Here is a 26,443-nt window from a genome sequence, read left to right on the forward strand (position 1 = left end):
GTCAGACACCCACATCCTTTGAGCAACCACATAGAAGCAAACACTGCTTTGCCTTCCCTGTCTGGCTGCACTATCCGAGTAGCGAAGTAGGGCTCTGTCATCTTCTTCGGGATGCAGAAGAACAAGACAGACAGCAAAAATAAAATCAAGCCATAGAGATGGGCTGTAAATAGTTCAGACTGAAAGTTTCAGGGTGTCTCCTTATTTAACACTGCTTCCTGCTCCCTTAAAGCTCTGGCTGTCTTTGTGCTTCAAAAAGCAGCTTCTTTGTGAGGCTTCAGAGTTGCATGGCAAGGTTTCTGTGCACTTTAGTCAAGAGCAGCAAGGTAAGAATAAGCTCTTTTACACCTATTTGAAACTTCAAGTTTATTTGCCTCTCCTTCTGTTTTTTTGAACAACTGTTAAACACTTCTTTCACCAGTCCCTTAGGAGATCAGCTGGAGTGTACTTGCACACAGTCAATAAAGCTGTAAAGATTTTTGAGCTAGGCAATCCTTCCTAAGGATGTAATTTTGTAAATTCTTCCTTATATAATTGGTTGCTTAGATGCCCTGACTAGGGTTTACATCCAAGTGACCCTTACTACATGGAAATGAAGTCTTGAAGGTACAGAAAAAAAACCATAATGCTTGAATATATCCCTTTGACTTTCCTCTAGTTTCATTATCATATTGTCAATGTCAGAAGAAATTATTAAAAAAAATTATCATGGTTCATAATTTTCCTAATTAATAAAACTGAGGTGAAGAACTGTTTTTATCAAATACAGATTATTTTTTTCTCTTGTTTGAGGAACCAAACAGGTTATTTTAAAACTTACCCCAAAATAAATGCTTAAAATATGCAAAGAGGTTGAAAATCAGTCCGAGTCAGGTAATGCTTCGAAACTTAGCAGGTCAAGTGCTCTTTTCCATATTGTCTTTCTATATTAAGCACTCATGACTGTATTGTTAATTTGTTTGTGTAATTAGTTATTCAAGTAGCCACCCTGATTCAGTATGGTTTTCTTAACTGACCTCACTAGGACTATTTTTTGCATGAATCAACTTGTACAATCTGCTTCCGGTCTGATTAAATAGTAATACTAATAATACCAGTAAATAATAATAATATTAATAATATTATTACTAATAATAGTTGGTGGTGTTATTGTTATGATATTAATAATATAAAACCAACAACCATGTTTGTCATAGTATATTCTGGTTTTTTTAATGAGGACATGAGTCAGAATACTGCCACAAGATCCCAACTTTAGATGTAAGGAAATTTGTATGTAATAATAGCTCAAAAGTGAGACCATATTTCTAAAGTGAAGGACAAGACTGTGCCTTTCCAACATTCTGCAAAGAATAATGTGATAGCAAACCCTTTGTTAAAGGTATCAGATGGACTGGGTCTTTTGAAGCCTCAGTGCCAGAATTTTGCTGCTACAATTCAGCAGTAGCTATGTAAACAGAGATAAGATGCTTCCTTATCAGACTGCGGTTCCTGTGAGAATGAAAGGTGATTTATGCAGTAAAGGACCTCTGGCTCAGTAAAACAGAAGTCATCTCTCTTGGGAACAAAGCAGGGGACTGTGACACACTGAAAGCTGGTTGCATTTAAAATTTTTCAGACACTTGAAGGTTTCTCAACAAGAGCCCAGAAGGATTCTTTTTTGTTAGATGTAAAGTGTATTTGTTGTCATTCTTTCTTTCCACTCAAAAGATAGAAGGAAAAATGCAAACAACTCATTACTATAGAAAACAGAGAGTGAAAGTTTCAGTAACAGTCAAAATTCATTTAGATGAGAAATTGAAATGTTTGTTCTCATTCATTTAAGAATCTCACTGCTGTATTTGCTGAAATAAAAGGATTGTCTAGGATGAAGTATATACACCAGACAGAATTCAGGTCAGATGTTCAGCATAAAGGCTGATTTATGTTTTCTTGTTGGCTTCTGGATTGTGGGAGTTTTGTTTTCAGTGGGGTTTTTTGGTTGGTTGGTTGGTTTGATTTTTTTATTTTTGAAAATTGTTGTGGTTTATTGTGAATACCTTGTTCCCTTTTGAGTTCTGAGCGTTTACTGTTTTCTCCAAATAATTTTGCTAAGGCGTAACCGCAGACTCCCCTAAACACAAGTGTGCTCAAGAAATTTGCTTTGAAGTCTGTGACTAGGAGGAGTCCTGTGACTCTGCATTCAGTTGCTGCTGTTTCTCCCTTGTGCGATTTCATGTCACTAAACTTTCTGAATTTGCACTGTGGCTGCAAGACATGATGGAATTTATCAGTGATTTTATTTGCAGTACTGATGAAAGCTCTTGCACTCTAGAAGGAGGCATGGTGAAGTCGGGTTTTGTTCCTGAGCTGCAGCAATGTGAGATTATTGTGCTGGCATGTTTATAGAGTTATAAATCTATCGCCACTCTGTTTCCAAGTCTTGTTCAAGATTACATTTTACTTTTAAGAAAATGGCCAACGGTTACTGTAATAATGAATACAATAAATAAATACAGAAACTAGAAATCTGATGCTAGGCAGAAGCATGGATAAAAAACTGAGGGAACACATTTATGTGAGAACCTGAAATACTTCTCTGGCTAGAGGAATATTCAGACAAGCCACTGGGTTCTGAAATTCAAAATGAGCACTGTGGGATGTCAACAGCTATGTTTTGGTATGGACTGGAGAAAAAAGTCTGTATTCAAGAGAGCTGGCCTCTGCACATGCCGTGTGTTGCATGTTGCCTGAGGTCTCCCAGCTCTCAGCGCTGCAGGAGCCAAGCTCAGGGCACAGCAGGCAGGAGGTGACAGGACAGCTGCTCTCTCCGCATCTGCAGCCCACCAAGGACAGGGCCATGCACAAGGAGAGCAGAGCTGTCAGCTCTCTGCCCAGAGCTCCCATGAAGCTGAGAGGAGGCACTGTGGACCACTGCTCCCATCCTTCTGGCAGGGCAGCCATGGACAATGAAGGGTGCACACCTCTCACCTGCTGCCCCAGGCCCCGGCACGACCCTGGTGCCCCTTCCTTTTTCTCCCCTCTCCAGCAGCACCACTGCACTGACTGCTTCCGTATTTGCATCTAAGGTTTAATGCGGTGCGGAGCCTCTGGAGTTGGTGGGGACCTTGCTGACCCTTCTGCCCTCGCCAGCTGTGACACTGGCCAGAGCTGACTGAACTGGTCATGGCCAGACCTGCATCTATGCTGCAACAGCCGTGCCTCGCTCACACTCCCCAGTCATTGCTTCTTGCTACACTGATGTGATGCAAACTTACCTGGACTGCAACCTGCACAGGGCACACGGCAAGAAGTGCATGGCCCTGGCTGCTCTTGGAGTGCCTCAGTGTGTCCCAGGCAGCCTCACTGCTGCCTCGGACCTGAGCCAGGAGCTGCAGCGTTGGGCAGCTGAGGTACCCGAGCAGGGGTCTGCTGCGATGGAGAGACAGGACGCAGCTTGATGCAAGCAAATGTCAATTTATTGTACAGAAGCACGAGTTTATATACGTTTTCAGAAGCTGCACGTTTTAAACAGATTGGTTCTTGAAGCTAAGCATTGCATCCTAGGCAATCCCCGACTGGTGGTTAACTACCATCAATTAACAGCAAGGTGTTACCTTTCCTTGGCGCCATCCGTCCCCCACTCCCCTATGCTCTCTCAGCAGGACTCATCATGTTAATTGTTGTGTCTATTCACACTCCTTGTCCTCCCAGGGTTCCTGACCTACAAGCTCCAGCACATTCCCCTCAGCTAACTGATTGCCGTCACCCATGGTCCTAATTTCCAGCCAGCTCCTGCAGGGGTCCAGCCTCAGCCCCTCAGGGCCACGCATCCCGCCAGACAGCCAAGGCTGCCCTTAGCTGAGCGTGCCCCTGAGCCCCCTCTGTGGCAGTTGGGCTGTCAGCCACCATTGGCCTCGCCAGCGCCTGCTCTGCTTTCCATTGCCATGTGGCTATTGCATTTCAGCCTGGTTTTGAGGAAACGTTCAATCAGCATGCTCCGGAAGCTGAAAGAAACTAAAATACAGATATGAGAGATGCATTCTGCATTGGTCAGAGAGGCAACAACCTGCACAGCATAGAGACCAATGGGAAATTATTTGCTTCTCAGACAGACTAATTTAGAGGCTAATAAACCTGAAACCTAACCTTTGGCAGTTTACCATCTTGAACCAGGGTGCATTTATGCAGGAGGTGCATTTATGGTTTGATACATAGTACAAAAGAGCGACCTACTTAGTGAAAACCTACTGTATATGGTTTTACATAAAATATCAGTGTAGTGCATCATATGTAGTGAGTGACTGTCCCATCAAAAAAAATGTAGACCTGACTTTTCATTGTTGATAAGTGTGTTCTCTCGTGTTCCTTCCATCTTGAGCTGAAAAAAAAGAAGTGCCTTCTATGTGCCTTTTATTTATTTTCAAAGTTAAAATCCTGTAGTTAATTTAATGTAGATATCCAATCTTAATAATAACCATTGCTTTCAGATGATAACCTAACTGTGCTTTTTACTGAGTCTGAAAAGTATTTGTGCTTTCTTCTTCATTTCTATTGTCGATGCAGCACAGCATGGTTGTCTTGAGAATGTTAATGAACCTTCATGCTCAAGCCTAGGAATCTAAGCCTGCTTTTTAATAAATTGCTCCTCTTTGGAGAACATGGGTCAAAGAATCATAGAATATCTGAAGCTGAAGGAGACCCATAAGGGTCACTGAGTCCAACTCCCTGCTCCTTACAGGACTACCTAAAGCTAAACCATATGACTAAAAGCATTGTCCAGATGCTCCTTGGGCCATTCCATAACTTAAAACCCCTTCACGCAGATATAGCCTAGGAGCTTGCACAGAGTTGGGAAAAACTGCTGCAGGAAGACAGAAAAGGATTAATACTATAATCCTAAAATGTATTTCCATGCAGAATTCCTGTGGGAGCACCACCAGCCTGTGCAGAGATGTGCTGATGCTGGAAACCTGCAGAACGAATGTGGAATGGCCACAGCCTGCCAGAGCAGTTGTCATCAGACTGTCAGGCCTGACCAATGCAGCAGGGCTTTGCCACAATTTTCAAAGAATAAAAGGAGTATTTTAATATGTGTAACTCACTTCATGTTAACACATGTTAATCATACAAGTTGAAACATCTGAAAGGAAAAACATTCTTTCTACAGCAATGCTTCAATAATGCTATTATTATTCAGGAAACAAACCCCAACACTTCAAATACTGAGCAAATTTCCAAAGTTTCAAAAAGAGTTGTGAAAGGTAGGTGACAGATTAAGCAGTGGGACAGACTGTTGAGGGAGACCTTACAGTCTCTACCACAAGGTTCTTCAATGCTTTAGTACAGTTTGAATAATGTTTAACACAGTTTAAATTAAGTTTTAAAGGTTAAATATAAAATCTGTCTGGAATGGACCAAATTCTGCTTGTAAAATTTATTCCATCTTTGAGCCTTTTTATCTTCTTCAGTCTTAGTTTTGTATCACTGTATAGCACTGTGAAAAAATGAGATTTTAAGTATATGCTAGTTTTCTGACTAAATTTTTATTTATTTTTCTGGGTTTTAGGATGTTGTACCTCTGTGCTTCTGATTGTAAACTGCCATTGCACTATGAGAGCAAAGAGCAAGTAGAATGTGTTTTTTCATCAAAGAGTAGATTTTCTAATTTCTCTCTGCTTTCTTGACACTTTGGAGGCTTTTTTTGATTATATTTTATGAAGTTTCCTGACTTCTTCAAATTGCATTTCTTTTGGAAATGCTATTTTTTTCTTTTAGTCTTCTTTTATTATTTTTTTTCTCAAGTGAAGGAAATGTTATCATGTAGCATAGTTCTATTTTTACTTTTTCTGTCTCCAGGTCAACAGTTCCTCAGTTCATTTTCATCTTTTATGTTGCAGAGCTAATGTAACCATTTGTGGTCTAATGGCATGACACATGGCGTTGTTCTTAGAGGTGGGTAATGGATTGAAAATGGTGTCAAAATTGATTGATTTGTTCACTCTCTGTTACCAAATATTTAGTCTCCACCTGTTTCCTACCTTTAACAGCTTGCACTTAGCAGCCAAGGCTCACAGAGGATGAGCCCTGCAGGTGGAGGGGATGCTCACAGCAGGTAGCGTGCTGCCCACCACTCCTCTCAGGTGAGCTCTGCCTTTCTAACTCGGAGAGCAGGTGCTGACCCAAGTGACATTGTGGCAGAGGACACATTAAAATTCACTGAGGATCCAAGGATGTTCCTTTCTGCATCACATCTTCCTCAGGGCAAGTCTTGGTGAGCCCCATGTGGTGTAAATGTCCACCTGTGGCACAGGGGATGGTGGGTGCCAGCAAGGGGGGATTGGTGTTCCCTGCTGCAAGACATTTGTGTTTGCCTGGACTGAAGGTGGCAGGTAGCCCAGCATGGCTGCTAGTGCCCTGAGCATGCCTGGGGAGTGCAGAGTTGACACCCAAAGATACTCTTCGGTTTTTTCACTCTTTATTACTACCAGGTTATGCAATAAAATGTTTGTTTGCACATATGTGAAGGATCACAGGGGCACAGTGGCAGGCAGGGGGACCCCAATAACCCAGCAGAGGCAGGGAGTCCTGCTTGGCCCTTCCCAGAGAAGCCTCAGCCCTGTGGCTGGGGATGGCCTCTTTCATGGTGGGACAACTGGAGAGTGTCTCCAATTCATCTCACAGGCTGAAAGGGCTCCCTGCCTGGGATACAGGACACATCTTGGGATGCAGAGGAAAAGCATTCCTAAGGACTGTTTGCAGGATATTTAGAGCAGGAACAAACAGCAGGGAAAGGGATGGACCCAAGCAGTCTGGAGAGGAACAAGCACGGCAAAACAGGGGATAAGGAGACCAGTGGAGCCAGTGACCTATAAACATGCTGCTGGTCAGTGCACTTGTCTGGTCTTGCCCTGCACCTGACCAGCACTGCCTGTCCTGTTGTCTCATCAAACTCCACCTCTAGATCTTTTCCCCTGTGAGGAGGTCTCTGCTGTGTGCACGTGTGTCGGGGGGAGCTCCAAGTGTCACACACTGGAACACTACCTCTTAACAAACACTACACCTTAAAGTCTACGTATCTGTACTCGGACACAAAAAAGTAAAGCTGCTGCATCTAGTCTGTCTAGCTGATACGTGCCTTGTTTAAAATCACCACATACAAGTTTTTCATTAATGTCTTCATGTACTTCATGCCTATTATATGGCCTTACTGCCTTTCCACAGTATTCAGTCTATGCTCTCTTCAGCGGCAGCACCACAATTTTGTTTTGTTTGGCTGATATCTAGATTATTGTGGACCTTTCTGGAAAAAGATGGTTAATAATATTTACTGTCTTAGCAGCATTTTGCAATATAGTGGAAGTTTTTTTCTGAGTGCTATTTCTCTTTATTTCTGTTGAGATACTGTACAAATTTCAGACTTTTTCCCGATTGTATGGAAGTACTACATGAGCATGGCGGAAGTACTGTAGCAGACAAAAGAAGAAGACTTGTTTGCTTATTGTTCAAATCCTTTTTTTCTTCTTCACCTCCCTGATTTCTCCCTGGTCCTGTGTTCATTTTTGTAGCATTCTAGTGGGTTTGTAGCAGTAACAGGCGGCTGTTTTATGTAAGAATATGAATCTGACAGTCAGTGATTGCAAGCCTGTCCTGTGCTGTTTGACTTTCAAAACCTAGATGTTGAACAAAGGAAAAGAAGACTGTTTAGACACTGAACTGACTTAAAATGAAACAATGGATGAGTCACTCTCAAAAGGTGAAGATAAAGAAGTGAAGGAGATTTGCAGAAAGGATAAAATCCAAGGACATAAGACAAGCAGAGTTCACCAGGCATTACAGTAGCTGGAAATTCTTATACCGCTTCCCCAGTTAAATTAGAGCAATAAGGCTCAGTTCATTATGTCTATCATGAGACAGGAGGCTCATACTGCCATGCAATGTGTATCTACCAAATGTGGATAAATATTTTCAGTTGTAGGAGGGGGAGGACCGTACGTCTTTGTACAAGGTCAAGAAGACAGCTTTCCACAGGCTCCCTTTGCAGGACAGTACAGTAGTCTTCCCATTATTTCGGCTACATATTCCAGCAACAAACTTGATTTGGAGCACTGTCCATGCCAGGTAAACAGCAGAGAATTGATACGATGATAGGGTGGACAGCCTGGCATGGTGCAGAGGAGTACTGACTGTAGGGGTGGCTTCTGGGCATTTTTCTTCAGGAGGTTTGAAAAAAGGTGTTGGGATACAAGACGCTCCAGTCCAGAAGGGTTAAGCCAGCACCCCAGTCAGCTCATGGCCTGAGACCAGGCCCTCAGAAAGCAGAGGATACTCACTTGGGAGCCATGTCCTTACACTGCACAGATGGGACTGAAGAATTTAGGGCTTGAGTTCATTAGCAACTCCCTCCTGAGCATGCCATCATGGTTAACCTGGCTCTAAACACTGGGATAAAGGTAAAAAAGACTGAGGTACTACAAACTGCAGTGCTGGGCAGGGAGGGTCCCCATGCCATGCCTTGATAAGTCATGCTGTGTGCAGTTTCTGTGGGTGATTCCATGCACTTGTGTGAAGCTCTGAGATGTGGCATCAGCACCCTAATCCCCTGCGTGCTGTTTCATTCAGAGGCTTCGGAAGTCTGTGGGATAACTGGAGCATCAGATACGGCTTGAGGCAGGCGCTGGGATGGGAATGGAGCACTGTATTAGCATGACTGTCACAACATTAGCATACTAATGCTGTTGTGGGAATGAAAACAGATCTGTTTCTTTGGAGCTCTCTGAAAGTAGCACCAAGCGATGGCTGCCTCCAGCAGCATCCCAGGTTACTAGTGGGAACCCAAGCTTGTGTTCACTTAGCCTTTTGATTCTCTAGGCCACAAAGAGAGGACCAGATAGGAGGGGATGTCCTCATGCTGGGCCAGAGCTTACTCAGCCGAGTGGGAAGTTGGCCCCTCTCCTCAGTCCAGGTGTCCCTGCTATCCCAGCTTCAGCATTAGCTGCTGGGAACTGAAGATTCTGGCACTTAACTTCTCCTTTCTTACTATGAACTGTTGGTCACAGAATCCCTAGCACTCAAGAAGCAGAGGAACAAAAAGACACAGTAATAATGAAATATAACAGGAAGTTTGAGTTGATTATTTTTTTTCTGGATTACCTTGTGCCTCACTAACACAATATTATTCAGATTATTGTAATTTCTGACAGTTTACAAAACAACTCCAGCTATTTCCTAAAAAAAGGTCTGCATTTCAAAGACAAAGCAGGTCCACAATTAGAGTTACAGTGAAGTTCTTTGGTACCGCAGAGGACAGAGAGTTCACAGCACCCCTACGTGTGGGAAGTCCCCGGTTGTCAGTGGAGCCACTTTCCAAAGTCACACAAGTACATACTCAAACACTTCTTGTAGTTTCAGAAACATATAGATGTCGTGCAAACTCTCCAGGCACTTTGGATGCTCTGGTTATTCCTGACACTATGCCAAGTCAGTGTCTGAGAACCTGGGCTTTGGCAAGGTCCCTATTTTCCTAACTCCTAAACTGCCAGAGCTAAGACAGGCTCCCACAACCATGTGAAAGCCCAGATGGGTGTCGAAGAGGCACAACTGTTTTCAGTCACACTGCGGCTGCTCTGACTTGATGTAGAGGTCTGCTCCATAGGCAACTTGGTTTCTCTGCCATATGTTGAGCTGCTATACAGTTAGTTTTCTCCTTATCTCTTCATATCATTCTCTTCACAATAAAAAACAAACAAACAAACAAACAAAAAAAAACTCCACACAAAAAAAACCCCAATAAAACCCAGATTGTAGGATGACAAATCTCAGGACCTCAAAATACTGACATTAAATTACTTGGTTCAAATCTGACCTCTACACTTATTAAAATGATATTAGAAAAATGAAAAAGGTCACAAATAAATATTTAAGATCTACAGAAAATGCCTTGACCTAGGTAATTTAATAAGGTCAGTTAACTTAGTTTAATTTGAAACACAAATAAATAGAAGATGGGCATCAAAGTCAGTTAGTACAAAAATCTTGCTTGGCAGAGGACGCTGGTTTCTAATCTAGTACAGAAATCTGGGACAGGATTCTCTAGCCATAAATTAAAGCAAAACCCATTTAAACAAGCAATCAGGCACAACAGAAATACTCTGAATTAGTCTCCTGGAATCTGGGAAGATAACTTCTTATCTAATTAGATGGTGGTGTCAAAAGCTAATTGCTAATTAAGAGCTCCGAATCTGTGAAAAAAGCACAACGTCTTGGTCAGTGTGAATGTGCCTCCTGCTGATACACAGAGGCTCAAAGGTGAGCTCATTCTCCTGAGACCAACACCAAAGAGGATTTCCAGCTGGGCAAGACCAGCACAGCATCCATCTCAAAGATGCATTTTCAGCTGCAGACTGCACCTCCACCACTGGCTGCCTAGCCCAGGCTGTGGTGGGCACAGACCCCTTCCTGTGGACTGCTTGGAGCATGCACCTGACCCCACATTCCAAAACACTTGTGGCTCCCTGTAGAATGATCTTTCCATACCTCTGATTTTCCTCCCTTTCTTAGCACTACTGTAACTGAATGAAATGTTGAACAACTTCAGGGATGCTGAATAGTTTGTCCACAACAGTAAATCAGCCTGTACTTGTTTCCCTGACTGATGCTTTCTGTGAATGGCCTCTAAGGACGTTTCAGAGGGTCTGAAAGACCCGCTGTCAGGACTCGCTTTCCTCACAGATAAAATGCAAGCCTTTACTGTGTTGTGAGCATAAAGAGTTTGCTCACTTTTCCTCCAGTGTTGCTCAAGAAAGTGATACAAAACCAGCCAATTTAGTTGCCTTTGAAAAACTGTAGGTGAACTCTTGGGGGAAAAAACAATAGTTGCCTCATCATTGCTATGCTGCGTATTTCATAAAAAGAAAAATTGTCTGTGTAGAGAAGACGTTCCTTACCATCTTTGTCTTCACACCTATTGTAGCTTTCAAGTTTAAATCTTCACCAAAATTCTTTTGCCAAAAAGAAACCCAAACAAATCAAAAACTGGGCAGCATCTGCATGGAAGTGGGGTGCAGGGAAAAAAGGAAAGAAAAAAAAGATACGTTTCTTATGGAAAAGTCTTGTAGAATTTAATAAGAATGACAATATCGTGAGAGAGTTTTACTTTAAAGGAGTACACATTATACCTCTGTAGTGTAAACCTGAACAGAGTTGTAAAAGAAAAAAAATCTTTATTCACCTCTGCAGGGCATACATTCTCAGTGGTCAAGTGGTCACAGTCACATAACTGCCATTATTTCTAAATGGATGCTGATCTTTGAAGGGGACTAGTAGGCAGCTGAGGGTCCTGAATTATAATGCTATAAGAAAACAGTTCCTGGCCCAGAAGTTTAAAACCATTCTTTTATTCTATTAATCACAAAGTCTATCCTTATTACAGTACAAAACAAAATCCCCATTCTGAACAAACAGTAAATCTATATACATAATATAGGGGGTTTTCCCCACAAGTTATATTTTTACTGCTCCACAGGTAGTGTGTCCATCCATTACACCGATCTTGTACTTCAGTGTACTGTCTCATACAAGAGTTTCTTGATTATTCATCTGTACAAACAAAAATTATTGGAGGAAAAGAACTCTATAGTCTTAGAAATTATGCAGTACCAATTGAATTTGATTAAAAATTATTTGATGATAGCTCAGGTGTACTAAATTGAATCTGCATAATCCAAATCTCTTCCTAAAATAAATTATTAAGCAGTAAAGTTTCTCTTCGTATTATATGTCCCTTTTTCCTTCACTCAGCTACAGTAATTATTTTCTCCTCTTCCATCTTACCAACTGACAGAAAGAATACTTAACATACTCTTAGAGATACAGCTCTCCAAACTGAATACGTCTTGTCTAGGCATCCAAGTCCCAGCTTTGACAGCAGCACAGAGCTTGATCCTGAGGTCCACCGGCCACAATTTATTACAGGCTGTTCTGAGCAGTCAGGGTTGGGAAAGCCGAACAACTTAATTAGGTTTCAGTGTCTTCTGTTTAAAAGGAGTTAATTCCTTTGTAATGCTGTTAAGATCTTTGAATGCCATGCTAAATAACAATGACAATAAGAGCCTTTCTAACGTGGTTTAACCCCAGCCGGCAACGAAGCCCCAAAGCAAACCCCACTCAGCCACTTGCTCACCCCCACCCCCCATCCCCCCACCCCCCGCTGGGATGGGGGAGAGAATCGGAAGAGTAAAATTTAGAAAAATCGTAGAATGAGATAAAGACACGTTAAGAGGCAAAGCAGAAGCCGCGCACAGCAGCAAAGCAAAGGAGTTCACCCACCGCTGCCCAGGGCAGGCAGGTGCTCAGCCATCCCCAGGGCAGCCGGGCTCCATCACGGTGACGGGGGCTTGGGCAGACAAACGCCATCCCTGCCAGCGCCCCTCTTCTTCCTTCTTCCCCAGCTTTTATTGCTATGAGGATCTTGACTGGGTATTTGGGGTTCTTTCCCCTCTCCTTGTTTAGTCCAACTTTGATGTCCTTTCAGCATCACTGGACTATTTGTTTGCAAGCTTGTCCGGAAGGGCTGCCTAATTTTGGCTTTAAATAGGAATCGGTATTTCAACAAAGAAAAATGGTACAAAACAGTAAACAGTGGGTAACCACAGACAGAATTAATTACTTTCCTCCTCGCATTTTTTCCCTTTCCCCAGGTGTCCTTTCCTTCTCCCTCAGCTGCTGAGTCTGAATCTCCTCTTTCCCTTCCCACTCCTGCCAGGTGACTCCTTTCCCTACCTGCTCAAGTCAGGCCTAGCCCAGCAGTCACCATACTGTGCCTGTCACCCAGACATTTAACATCTGGAATATCTGACTGGAGATAGAGGAGAAACCAGCCCCAAATTTCTTGACCTGGAGTGAGGGTGCTGTGGACATGCAATGAGAAGTTATCACATTGCAGCAGAAACGTTGCAGCAGTGCTGCAGGAATGTGGCAACCTTCTATAAGAGACTGCATTGGTGAGACCCACCATCACCACAGAAATATTGGTCTCAACATTGCTATGGCACGAAACTCACACCATTGCTGTAGCAGAGTTTTATCTCAATGTTGTTATGCCAGGAAGCCAACACCACTGTCACAGCAGAGGTTTATCTCAACATAGTCAAGGCAGGAAACCCACTGGCTGACACCGTGAAGCAATGGGGGGAGCTAATGCTGAGAAACTTAACCAAACCCCTGTGCATGTGCCCAGACCTGGGGTCAGGGGGACTGAGGAGCTTGGAGACCCCTGAGCATCACCTGATGGTATTGGGCGCACACACCACTGCCAAGTGGAAGCTGTGGTTAAGCAGAACAGCTCATAACAACCCTATAAAAGAACAGAATCAACCAACATCAGATCGAATGTTCCCCCATCGGACTTGGAAATAAATTGGATTGTCTGGATGCCACAGCTCTGGGGTGGTAGCTATTGCTGTGAACTCTTTCATTCTTTCCTTCTTTCTTTCCTTCCTTTCTCTCTTTATCTCTTGCTCTGTCCTTTGCATTTGCAAAACTGTTGTCAGGCATATAAAGTTCCTTGACTCTGTTTTGAGTCTTAATTCTGTTCCTGAGAATACAAGCAGAACCTCACTCTGGTCTTGGACCAGCATGTGACACCTTCTAAGAAAAATAATTCAGCATTCCTGCTGCCTCCACCCCTCAGTAGTGATTGCGAGGTTGGACTAACTAATGAGACCTGTGAAACCCACTGCTAACGAGACCTTTCCCCAGCTCAACATGAGCCCCTGGGCTGATCCAGGCTGGAAGCAGCACCGGCCTCGCTGTGATCGCAGGAGTGCTGCAAATGGCATCTCAAATTCCAGCTGAACCCAGACTATCTGCCCTTGTCTGGACAGCTCTGGTGGTCACACCCAGGGTCATCCCATTTTGTCTGGTCCACCTTGTGCATGTCGATGTGCAGGTATGTCCCCTTTCTCACAGGCCTTCAAAGGTGTCTGCCCTTGGGTGGATCCCATCCACCCCCACAGAAGTGTGTGTGTCTAAGTGGTGTAGCTGGTCACTGGCCATTTCCCCTTGGATTGTGGGGGGAATGTTCTCTACTGATTACTCTGCTTTGCTTAGTGGTTAATAATCACGGGCTGTTTTTTGGAGCAGACCCTGCACAGCACAGTAGCACAGACACTTGAAACACAGGCGCCAGCACCAGTACTTGGCAGAGAACTCAGGTGAAGTCACCCCAGACAATATTGCTGTACTTGGAGTGGCGTAACGTTGATGAGACAGTGAAGGATCTTCTGATAAAACAGCCATGTAAGAAAGGATGGCTGAGCCTGTGGTGACAAGTGGCTTTGCTTTTAAGCCTCAAGGACTTACTAATGCTTTGATTTGTACTTGGTGAAACGGCGAAGAATGATTTACACAGTTTTAAGTTTTTCTGGGGTTCTGTTCTATTTCTTTGTGCTTCTTGACAGTATATCTCTGTGTTAATCTTTAGCTGAGAATTTATTATCATTGAAAACAGTGCTGTTATATGATAAACTCCGGGAAGTGATCCTGTTAAACTAGATAAAAGCAGTTCTAAGACTCCAGATTCCAGCTACAACGAGGATTTTGTTAAGAGTTTTCATAACAGAGAGTTATTTACATAAAGCTCACATATAATTACAAGGTGACCATGCTTGAGCAGAGGAATTGGACAAGATGGAGAATCTGTCCAACATTCATTATTTTTCCAGCCACTGGCTATTCAAAGTAAGATAAATTAACATCTAATAATTCTCAAATTCTCTATCTTCTGTGTGTGCATGTGTGTGTGTCCTATGCTTGTGAATATTGCTCTCTAAAACATTACATTAATAAGAGATTAAGCCACATTTAGCTATTGCTTTAGTTGCAATAATCAACATGAGAATAGCAAATTCAAGTTGCATTATGCAGTGCCATGAGACTTTTCTGAACAAATTAGTCTCATCAAGTTGCAAAAGTAAATTTGCCATTGTATCTGGAGCAATATATTCCATAATATAAAATAGAAATTGCAGTAAGCGTTTGGCTTCCACAGTGTCAGGGAGACTCCTACCTTACTCCTTCAGATGTGTTAATGGGTATCTGGCATAGTCCTGGGATGCTGCTACTTATGGGCTACACAGCAGAGTAGAGAGGTCCAACGAGGTTTGGGAAACCTATCCTTAGAGGTTTTCAAGAGCCAGCAGAGTAAAACCCTGAATGAACTGATTAGAAGCCAATGCTGACTTCAGCAGGAGGTTGGAGCAGAGGCATGCCTACCCGCTAAGATCCTATCCCACAGAATGATTCTGTAAATCTGTGGTAATGATCTACTGTTCTCATGTTTTTGCTATGGTGGCACCTACCCTTCCCACAAAGAGTTGTTTTCTCTTCGGAGCCTTTTTAGTGCCTTTCCATAAAATACTCCTTGCTTTACCTAAGCTGCCTTTTGTGAACGTTTATCAAAAGTTGACTGCTCTGGATTTTTTATGATAGCTCACTGTGAAGAATCAGCACACCCAGAGACTGACACCCAGGGCACTGTGTGCAGTGCAGAAAGTTGAGGTTTTAGCTACAACTGGCTGTCTGCTGAGTTTGCATTGCCATTGAGCTGTTTAATTAGTGCCTTCTCTAAATCTTCATACCCAGCCTGTCACAACACTGCATAATTCATATAATAAAAAGTATTATCTCTATATACACACTGAAACGTAATCTCTGACTTGCCTCCAGGTCTTCGTAGCAACTCTATGCATCACATGTCGCTGAGGCAAGCAGCCCTGGTGCTGGCACAATTGGCAGCACAGCACTCCAGTGCGGTGCACAGGGGGTTTCTTGAACCAGGGGAGCCTCAAGGGAGCCAAAAAAACTGCTGGGATGTCACAGGTCATGCTACAGCAGGGCCAGGAACAACAGTGACCAAGTGCCCCCTGCCCATAAAAGAAGCCCTTAGGAAGTGTAATGAACAAAAACACCATTACATTTTCATAATATAAATATGTTAAATAATAATTAGCTTAAGTGCTTTCTTCAGTGCACTTCTTCCCTCATCTTACATGTCCATTGCTATGTTAGTGCTAATGCTATGGATGTGTCTTACATTCCCATAATGCAGAACAGTCTGGAACAGTATGAATTCCCCAACACTGCTGAACCAACTTAATTCTGATTTTTATCCCTGCTCTCGCATTGCCTTTTTGATTACAGATTGCATTAATGCATTTTTTATTATGGAGCTGTGACAAATGTTTTCTTGCACTTAAACTTTACATAGAACTTAAATTGCTTAAAGTAGCTTGCAGAGATTGCCCCAGGGATGCTTCTAGACTCACATTCGCTTGTGCTTTTGTACCCAGGTAAGTCAATCTTTCTGAGTCCTTCAGCTGCATGTTTCTTTTTTTTCCCTCTTTGCCTGTGGAAATCTGCATAGTATTGTAATCTTCTCTCATTTTCTCTTTCTGCATTCATCATCAAACAAGGAAATACTGTTAATTTGCGACTTTTGGAATCTCTGGGAGATATATACAAGGAAAAAGTTCTGACCAGAGAAGTTCAGCAGTAGGTGATTCAAGAACGTGTTCTCAAACCCTTGAAAATGCATACATAGATACTTACTTCTGAAGAAGACATAGATGACCTGGAAGTTCCTTGGCAAGTTTTGTAGTAGCTCAGTCTCAGGAGACACCTGCTTGTACATGTTCTCAAACTGTTGTATAAAAATGGGAACTTTGCCAGCTTGGGGTGATTCTCCGTGTATTTTTAAAAGCTCAGATTTCAAAGCTGTTTGGGGTGGGAGTCTGTTGATTTACTTAGTACTTTACAGTGATTCATAATTATTCTGTGGCAAAACTGCTTTATTCTGGCAAAGTCCATAAAAATTTTTTTTTTTTTTTTGGGGGGGGGGGCGGAGGGGGGTTTATTATGCATGAAAAATGTTAGCCATTTCATTCAAATGTCTAGCACAATATCAGCAACATAAAGACATAAGGATGAAGACTGAAGCACAAAAAGGACAGACTAGGGATTGACTTAGAAGAGCAATGAAGCTGGGGAAGAGTCTGGAGCACAAGTCCTACGAGGAGCTGCTGAGGGAGCTGGGGGTGTTTATCCTGGAGAGGAGGAGGCTCAGGGGGGACCTTATCACTCTCTACAGCTGCCTGAGAGGAGGTTGTAGCCAGGTGGGGGTCAGTCTCTTTTCCCAAGTAACAAGTGAAAGAATGAGAGGAAACAGCCTCAAGTTGTGCCAGGGAATGTTTACATTTGATATTAGCAAAAAATTCTTCACTGAAAGGGTTATCAGGCATTAGAACAGGCTTCTCAGGGAAGTGGTTAAGTCACCATCCCTGGAGGTACTTAAAATATGTGTAGATGTAACATTTACTCAGGGACATGGTTTAGTGGTGGACTTGACAGTGTTAGGTTTATGGTTGGACTCAATGATCTGAAGGTTCTTTTCCAGTCTACATGATTCTATGATTAAGCTGAGATACAGTGAGCAGGGCTCTGTCTTAGTCTGATCTTTAGGAATACCAAAAGCCAAAGCTGATTTCAGGAAATAATTCTTGCTTCTGTAGCAGAGCTAAAACAGAAAGGGGCTTACTGACATCCATGGATACAAGGGTGGATTTTTCTGTACCTATTGACTTTTTTTCAAATTAAATGTTTTGATATAACATACATTCTGGCAAATAAGAAACTAAATCATATATTAACTACAGCTCAACAAGTTAAAATGCCTTTAAACATACGTACTAGTAATTAACCTTCTCCAAAGGAGCTGTTTATTTGTAGATTTTTATAACCTGAGGAAACCCTTGCCAAGTAGTTAGGCTTCTGTTAACCCAGGCTAAAGATCTGTGATTCCTGCATAAAACTATAACTTTGCGTTAATCAATAGTGCAACTTTTAGATGAGACATCCCAAACTCTCCTAAAACTGCAAGAGCTGGAGAAACCACTGAGTCCTGGACATATAATAATAATGGCTTATTACTCCCATTCTCTACTCTTCCCAAGTCATATCTGATTTCTGCAATTCTTAGCAATTTCTTCTTTGCAAATAACCTCTCTTTATAGCTGCATTATCTTTTATTTCTCTGTCACTGTTTGAAGGTGCAAAAAGATGACTTGAAACTTTCTTGTGACAGCTGAAAACTTTGTCCATAAATGTGGTAACTTAAAAAAATGGGAAGAGGTGGTAGTTAGGAGGGAACAGGTTCAAATTCTGAAGGAAAAAGACTCTCAGAGAATACAGAGCTAGAGGTACACTTGAGAGAATGGACCTGAGTCCGGAGTCCTTGGCCAGAGTCTAGGGAGTGAGAGTATTAACTGGTTTCAGAAACCAAACTGTGCTCTCAGCACATAAGACAAATCTTGGTTCATTTCTTCTTTAGAGAGGACTGTCATGGCTTGATCATTAGCTTGACCTCTGTAATGGAGACTACAATTCAAGAGGGTACCAGAGGGAAAGAACCTCCAGATTAACAGCTGTTGTGCTGGTGCTGCAGGCAGTGGTAACAAGCCGTCCTGCGTTGGTTTGAATCCAGGGAAGACAATGACTGCACATAACATAGCAAGAACTGGATTTTCCATGAGATGTCATAGCTCTGTGCTACAAACTGTGTAAATATCAAGATTTTATTTCTGTTTTTCTCAATATCGTATCATTTACTTCTATCTGGATTCATGCCAGAAGGTATGTTGGAAGGCAACGGCGATATAGTGGAAAAAAACCCCTAAAACTCTGCTGCAGACAGAAACTACATAAATAACAGAAACATTAACACCGGAGAAAGAGCAAAGGGCCGGAGCTTAGCACTCAGCACTTTGAGAAGGGACAGTTAGTACCGATATAGATGAGCTCAATAAAAATGTAAATAAGGAGCCTTCTAACAAAGACGTGCCAACTGCTAAAAGAAAACAAACTAGGGTGAAATAATTGTGGTAGTAGATCAGTGACCTCCTACTCCAATGGCCCCCACCCCGAAGAGGGTGGATCCCCCACCCGGGTGGATTTAATATAGATTAAAACCAGCCCAGTGGGCATGTATTACCTGGGCATGTTTAGAGTGGGCAGTAAGGAAGGGCTCATGTTAGCCAGCAGATGTTTTAAGATAACAGAAACTAAATAAAAAAGACTGCTAATGTATGCAAAGATAAACAAGAACTTCAGGTAACTGCTCAAGAAGGTGAAAAATACATCTTGAAGAGGTGCCAGAGGGATATTCTGAGTGTTCGGAAACCTTATGTGTATGCATGACTTTGTATAATAAATATCCATGACTTTGTATAATAAATATCCGTCTGCTAGTGAAACGGTGTGCAAGTTAGGAGGAGCGACCCCCCTTGCACCCGGCGCCACAATAAACACACCTGCTTTGTAACTCCTTGAGTTGTAGAGTTCAGTTCTCTCAATAGCATTATCTGGTTTAGCTTTCTAGTTCTGTCTTCTTTGTGTTTTCCTGTTTAACTGTTTCACTGACTGTTTCAAAGTTAATTTTTTCTCCTAAAGCTTTTGACCTTTTGAAAATGTTTTATAATGCATTTTTAGTTTCTCTGTACAACGTGGCTAAATAGAATCACCAGTTTTTTATTCAGTACAAATAAAATTCTAAGTGAGACTAGTGACCTTCAGGGGAAAATATTTGCCCTTTCATAGACAAGTTTTTCCCAATTTAAACACAGAAATGAGGTAACAGTTTATTTTCTAACATTTAATGTACCATAAAAGTATCTCAGTATAAACTATGAGTTCATAGTATGAACTGAGAACTCAGTATGAGTTAGCAGATACTTAATCTGACACCTTCCAAAAATACAGTTTGCATTTTCACTCAGATTTACTCCAGGTGACAGAGCCTTGTGGCAGACACACACAATGCTCTGTATAGCAGCAGAGTGAGGAGCAGTGAAGGGTGAAGGGTGGAAGAAGTAGATTGCTTTCAGTAATGATGACTGTGAGCCTACAGCACTTGCAATGATTTGGGATCTATGAGATACATTTACTGCCAAAATGTAGACAGGAGAGTGTTATCGATTTGGTAATAAGTTAAGATTGATTGACTTTATTTGATTGATTAATTGATTTTATAAAATTATTTTATAAAATTGAAAAATAGAAGGATAAGAAATATTTTTAATGAAACTTATAGTTGCACAGTAAAAGCTGCTATGAGATCTTCTGTACATCCTGTACCAAGGCTAGAAGAATGGGCTAGAACCATTGTTAAGACTTAGGTAATAACTTTAGGTTTGAAAGGTTTCTTTGTATTTGACCAGTCTTCTGTATGTAGAAGGTGTATTGAAATGTCAGAATATAGGATTAATGGGAACCGGGGAGAGTTGACTGGAACAGCTTGTAGTTACCTGCCAAGAAACCGTGAACTTTAGTAAAAGGTAATTCCGGCAGGGGGAGATCGCGACCACCGACTCATATACCACCTACCCAAATCGTACCCCAGACCCATTTCTGGACCTTTCTAACCTTTACGGCACAGAATCAGATATAGGAGGAGAATATGTTAATGATTTACGGGAAATATCATGGTTATGCATGAATACTTAATGAATATGTATGAATATGTTTTATATATGGTGTCTAATTTTGAGACCTGGTGTGCGTTGATCATGAGAGGACTCGCTCACACACTCGGCCATTAATAAAGAAGTGTCTGCTTATCTAAATCACATTGGTGTCGATAAGTTCTTCATTCCGAGATTTCGGTAACAAGAGCAGTATTTGTTTGGAGTAGCTGAAATGGCGTGCAGCATCCCAGGGATAGACTTTGTCATATACCTTTTGCTGTGAGCTCCTGTAGACTATCAGAGAACAACCACCCAAGCTGCACAGTCCTGATATAGTGCATGCAAATTATGCTTATTTGTTGCATGGCTGCTTAAAGCAGGGACCAAAACTGGAAGGCAACATCAGTGACTCATCCTTTGGCCTGACTGCAACCATCCAGGGAATCCTGGAGTCACCTGCAGCTGTACCTTGGGTGGCCAAGCAAGCCCAGAGCACACTACTAGCATTCCCCAAAGGGCACAGAGCGTGCTGTGTTTCTGGAGACTTGCTAGTCACCCCCAGGATAGCACCTGGCTGCATTGCCTCTTCTTTCTCAGGCAGCTACAGGCAGTTCAAGGCTCCTTCAGGCTTTTGCTCTCAGGCATGGACCTTCCTCTGCACTTGGCCACCCCACTCTCAACAAACTGTTCTTCAGAATGTAGAGCTGACATGGGCCTGTGCCACGGTAAAGCTTCACATCTCAGACTGTACACATGCACTGGCTGAGGGCAAATATCCTCACAAAGACAGAGCAGACTTGCTGCCTGTTATTCCATGAACAGCAATACAGTTTCTGCATGAAGTATTTCTTCTGAATATTACTTCTGAGTAAAGAGATGCTTCTATGAGAACTTCCCAAGAAACTGCACAGCAAAGAATGTTACTATTTTAAAATATTGCTTCACTACAGTCATGTCACACACTAGGGATATCTTTTGAGGTAGGCAAAAAAGCCTGTGCCTGGGGAATGTGAATGAATCTGGGGAATATTAATCTTAGTATATTACACTGATTATCACAATCTTCCACCTGGCAATAAAAACTGTGAATAAATACAAGGCAACACAAGTCTTCTCTTGCATAAAAGTCATTTGCCTTTGTAAAGATATTTTTTTTCCCAACTTTTTTAATGATCGTTTGCCAATGTTGAAACATTAAAATGACAAGATCAGGATCTGTCTTGCATATTATTACTCTGCTCAAGACACTCAAAGTTTCTTATGGCTTGCAGTGCAGTTTCTTACAGCTTGCAGTGCTCCAACACTTGCATTTTCCTTGCCGGTTGAGCAAGTTACATTATAGACAAGTGGCAACAGTTCCTGTTCCTCCCAATTCCATCTTACCTGAGCATTGATTTAAAGAGCGAAGTCAAAAATTCTGAGTGACTAAGTATCCTTTATTGGCAGCGCTGGGTGCACGGGGGATCGTTCCACCAAAGTCATGCACACCAAGGAAATCCCTCAGCCCCCTCCATATACAAGTCACTCATGTCTATTCATCAACTTTCCGGGAACTCATTAACATATCTCACACCTGGACACCTGGACAATCAGCACATTCCATTCAAGGACCCAGCACATCTTCAAGTTAACAACATTAACATATCTTGTGCCTGAACAATTAGCACATTCCATTCAAGGACCTAGTATATCTTCAAGTTAACAACATTAACATATCTTGTGCCTGGACGATGTCCTTGAGGAGTTGTCTCTATGCAGACTCTATTCCTTAGCGGCCATGTTTAAAGTCTCCATCTTCACCACATTGCATGTACAACAGGAATGTAAGACAAAATGTCCCTTTTAAAGATAACCAACCCAAGGACTTAGCGGTCTGTGCATCCGTCATGTTGCAATAAGGGTCTCCGGACATTTCCCAACTTTAACTGAACATAGGTGCATCATCCTTTAGATAAGTGGTACAGCATTCACTATTCAGCACTCCCCACCCTTTCTACTACTGATTCCCTTACACAAGTACTAATATAAAGAAGTTCCAGTGTTCAAGAGCTGTGTATTGCTTTGTTCCATGTACATTGCTTAGTGCATATTCATCGCATCCTTCAGTCTGCACAACTGGGCTGTCACTTGAGAAGTGCATTTCTCCCTTAATGAGGTCCAGACTCATTTATCTGGGGGAAAAATAAAAAGAAGTAAAACCAACAAGGTCATTTACAGTCTCTTAACAATGATAGTGCTATCAGAGCTTTAAAATGAGTGACAACATTGATTCTCTAAACTTCAAAGTCAGTATGGGGGACAATGCAGCCATCAGGAACAACACAGAAGCTATTTTTCCAGGGGGGGAACCAAACAAAGAAGGAAAGTGCCTTTCTCCCCTTAAAACATCGATACTATCAAAATTGTAGGTCAGAAGGTGACCTGTTTCAAATTCTGAGCAAAATTCATCACTTTTCCAGTAGGAATATGACTTCATCAGAGGTTTAAAAGACATTTCATTGTCCTCTTCTGTCACTGTTACAATGGCATCACGCTGTGGAATTCCAATCACTTTTTTCCCCAACTTCCACTCCCCCCTGCTTTGAAACCAATGAGGATTCTTTATAATAATCCAAGGAAATCCTCTTCCTAGAGCAATGTTTCCATATTTAACATGTTAGGACATATTTAAACCTTGGTATTTTAATATATATTTTCAATAAAGGATCACAGAAAAACTAGTGGAAATAAAGATGTATGATACACAAACAACAAAATGTGTGTTTCATACACTGTTGTTGTCTAAAACTCCCAAATTCTTGAACTCAGATTTAGTGCTTAACTATATGTGCACAGAATTTAGGTCAAGTTGACCCTCTACAGTTGTCAAGAATGACAAATGAAGGGACTTCTAATCAAGAGAGTCAGATTTTGGAGAGACACAACAAAGAACATCCTATCTTCGTGATGTAAGCCATGCGCACTTAAACTGCCTTGTTTATGTTAGATTCTGATTAAGTTAGCTCTTATGGTCTTCAGCCTTGCCCTAGGAGTGAACCACCCTCATTATAATACTAAAAATGACACCCCCTAAGGGAAAGACCAGGCCCACTGAAAGACCCTTCCTCAGAGAACATGCATGGTAGCGAGATAAGTTAGGTAATGGATATGCCAATGTGTAGCCAATGATTTATACTGACCTGCCCTCTGGGTAAGATTTTGTGTATAATGTTTGTACCTTTGTACCTCGATATGCTAGATTTGTTTGCTAGCATCCAGACTTGCGCAGCTCTGTAATAAAACAGTATCTTGTCTCAATGTGTAAGATAGGCTTGTTGCACACCAGGAACAGACTCGCATTTTAGAGACAACACTATGGTTCGGTTGCTGTCTCTCAGGTTGTTTCACTCGGCATGGACAAGACTGGTACTGCAGATCATTCCAAAGAGTGTGTCAGGTACCGGCACAAACCACAAAAAGTTGTTGCTCTCTCCCTTAGGTGAAACAGTTTGAACTCCTACCCCCAGGGTTAGTTTGCACATTGTTTTGGGAGGCTTCTCTGTACAGCTGTAACCTATCCACATGTGGGTAAGTTCCAAAGCATAATAATCACATAGTTGTGAATAGGGTGTGATGTGCTTGAACTAACAAGCACTGTTTGTCATAACCTAGTGTCTGCAAATGGCCATGCATATGAGTGCTGGCGTCTCAAAGCAGAGTCTGCTCAGAAGGGTAAATTGCTTATTTTAGCATCCATGGAGGAGGGAGGGCAGCTGTGAAGTCTGTGAGCTGCTTTGTCCCAGGAATGGTTCCTCTGTGTATATATAACAAAATGCAATCAAGTTTTGTTTGCAGGGTCTGTGGTACTCACTGTTCCCATCCATCTTTCTTCAGGCAGCCTATTACATCTTCTCCTCCTCTTCCTCTGTTTAAGCCAGGCTTTCCAGTTGTTGTCCAGCTTAGCTTTCAGTACCACTCGCTGCCACAGGTGATTGACTGCTATGAAGAAGGGATTTTTAAACATTCAGTTGCTCTTTCCTATAGCACCTCCCTCCTCAGAAAGAAGCACACATTACAAAGATCCTTTTCTCTTTTTTTCAATAGTTCACATTAAATGTTATAATACACATGAATTATGCAACAGCTCTGCTAAGTTTATGGGTAGAACATATGGCATATTTCACATATCAGGATTCTACTGGGAAGTGCTCATTTTGTCAAAATCCACGAAAAAGAATAGTATTAGTTGAAATATACATTTCTGGGTTTGGTGGGAAGTCCCACACTCATGATCACAAAGATTACACCATCATGTGTTAGTCTCCAGACTTGATCTTCTGGCAGATTTTGCTGATATACTGATAAACAGCTTTTCTGTGAGAACTAAAATGTTGCAAAAAGTAGCCCGCAAAAAATAAAATACATCAGCAGCATTATGAGTCCATCAGTCAAGGTAATCAGTCATAATGAGGGCTCATAACTTAGTTATGGTGGCCATTGATAGCCGTGCAGGCCTGCAACTGCTTACTGCCCACGCCACAAAAAACTAACTCCTCTTAGCTCATGATCTGGCTTGCTGCTGCTGCGGAGTCATTCTTCTACTCACATCTTTTTCCACTGAAGAGTCAACTGCTCATTCAGTGCTTGCCTGTCCCCTTCACAGCAGTTCATGGCAACCTGTCTGTAGTTAAAAGACCCAGAGAGCTGGCCCATGCACTGGGTTTTTGGCAGAGAGGATCTGTGCTGCACTGTCTCTTGCTGTGATCCATCTCACTCTACATACAGACCTAGTCTGTTATTCCAGACCACACTTCTGGCCCATTAAAACTGATCCAAAATAATGCAGCTCAGTGTTTAAACATATATGAATGCCAAAATCCCAGCATTAGTCAAAGACACTTTAAAAACACTAAAAGTTTGCAAAGATAATGTAAGTGTAATAAGAAGAAGTCTTCACAGAATGGTAGTTGAAAGTCAAACTCCAGATATAGGTGAAATACATCTTCACATTCATCTGCAGGTTCTGGTGTGTATGAGGCAATGTACAAAAAAGTGTGAAGAATCTAGCAATTATGATGAGTCTGATTAGGCACACATCACAAATATTTAGAATTAAATTGTTCCTTCCACAGAGTCTTCATGTGCCCATCTGAATTTTTGAAGTTCCCTGGAATATCGTGCAACTTGTAATGTGGTGAAGAAGTTGAGAGAATTAGTCTGCTGGCTCAGAAACACGGTGTTTAGCATCATAAACACAGACAGTTGCTTGTCCTTGTGCCCATTTGCCTCCCAGCCCTTGCACCTCTGCTTAGCCTCTACAGCACCACACTGACCCTGCAAGTGTGGCTAGATTCACCTCTAAAATGTCTGCTTGAAATGCCCATTGCCATTGCTGCATCTCCTGTAAGAGCTCATCTTGTAAGAAGTTGCCTTTGGCAGTTCTAATAAATTTTCCTTTTGTTAAAAGCATTTACTTTCATGAAAGATGCAATAACATTTTTCATTATTTAAATCTTCTCAAAGTTCTATCAGACCGTTGAAATGTTCCCTTTGAATGTGCCAATTTGCAAGTTCATGTAGTCCCTGTTAATTCTTCTCTGTAAATTAAGACTGTCAGTGTAGAAGTTTCATGACAGTATGTCCCTGTGCATCAGCATTTAGCTGCTCAAAGTTTGCTTCCTTTAGACTATTTTACCCCACAGAGGCTGAGACAAGTTCATGGGTTATTTGGCATTTCACTGCACCTCTTTATCTGGAGAGTGTGAAGCTGCTTTCAGAAAGTTCATTCAAATGCAGGTGGATTGAATGGTAGGGTGGGCAGCAGAGGGGGTGGTGCTGATCTTCTCTGGTGACCAGCAACAGGACACGAGGAAATGGAATGAAGTTGCATCAGGGAAAGTTCAGACTGGACATTAGGAAAAGGTTCTTCACTAAGAGAGTGGTTGGTCACTGGAACAGGCTTCACAGGG

The 26,443-nt window shown here is 42.0% G+C and overlaps 2 long non-coding RNA genes across 4 annotated transcripts in view; one reads left to right on the forward strand and one right to left on the reverse strand.

The window, feature by feature from the left end:
• LOC308067643 lies at positions 1-20,906 on the forward strand. The gene is made up of 3 exons (XR_013929686.1): positions 1-6,122; positions 12,743-18,678; positions 20,892-20,906. It is a non-coding gene; the product is annotated as an uncharacterized lncRNA (long non-coding RNA).
• LOC308067642 overlaps positions 18,693-26,443 on the reverse strand; it is a 52,987-nt gene continuing 45,236 nt past the window's right edge. For 2 of the 3 annotated variants that reach the window (XR_013929684.1, XR_013929685.1), the window contains one exon: positions 18,693-24,473. This is a non-coding gene — a long non-coding RNA (uncharacterized lncRNA). The remainder of the gene's footprint in view (positions 24,474-26,443) is intronic. The other variant, XR_013929683.1, reaches the window with a different exon arrangement.

Source organism: Falco punctatus (genome assembly GCF_963210335.1).
Source record: "Falco punctatus genome assembly, chromosome: 7".
NCBI classification, from domain to species: Eukaryota; Metazoa; Chordata; class Aves; order Falconiformes; family Falconidae; genus Falco; species Falco punctatus.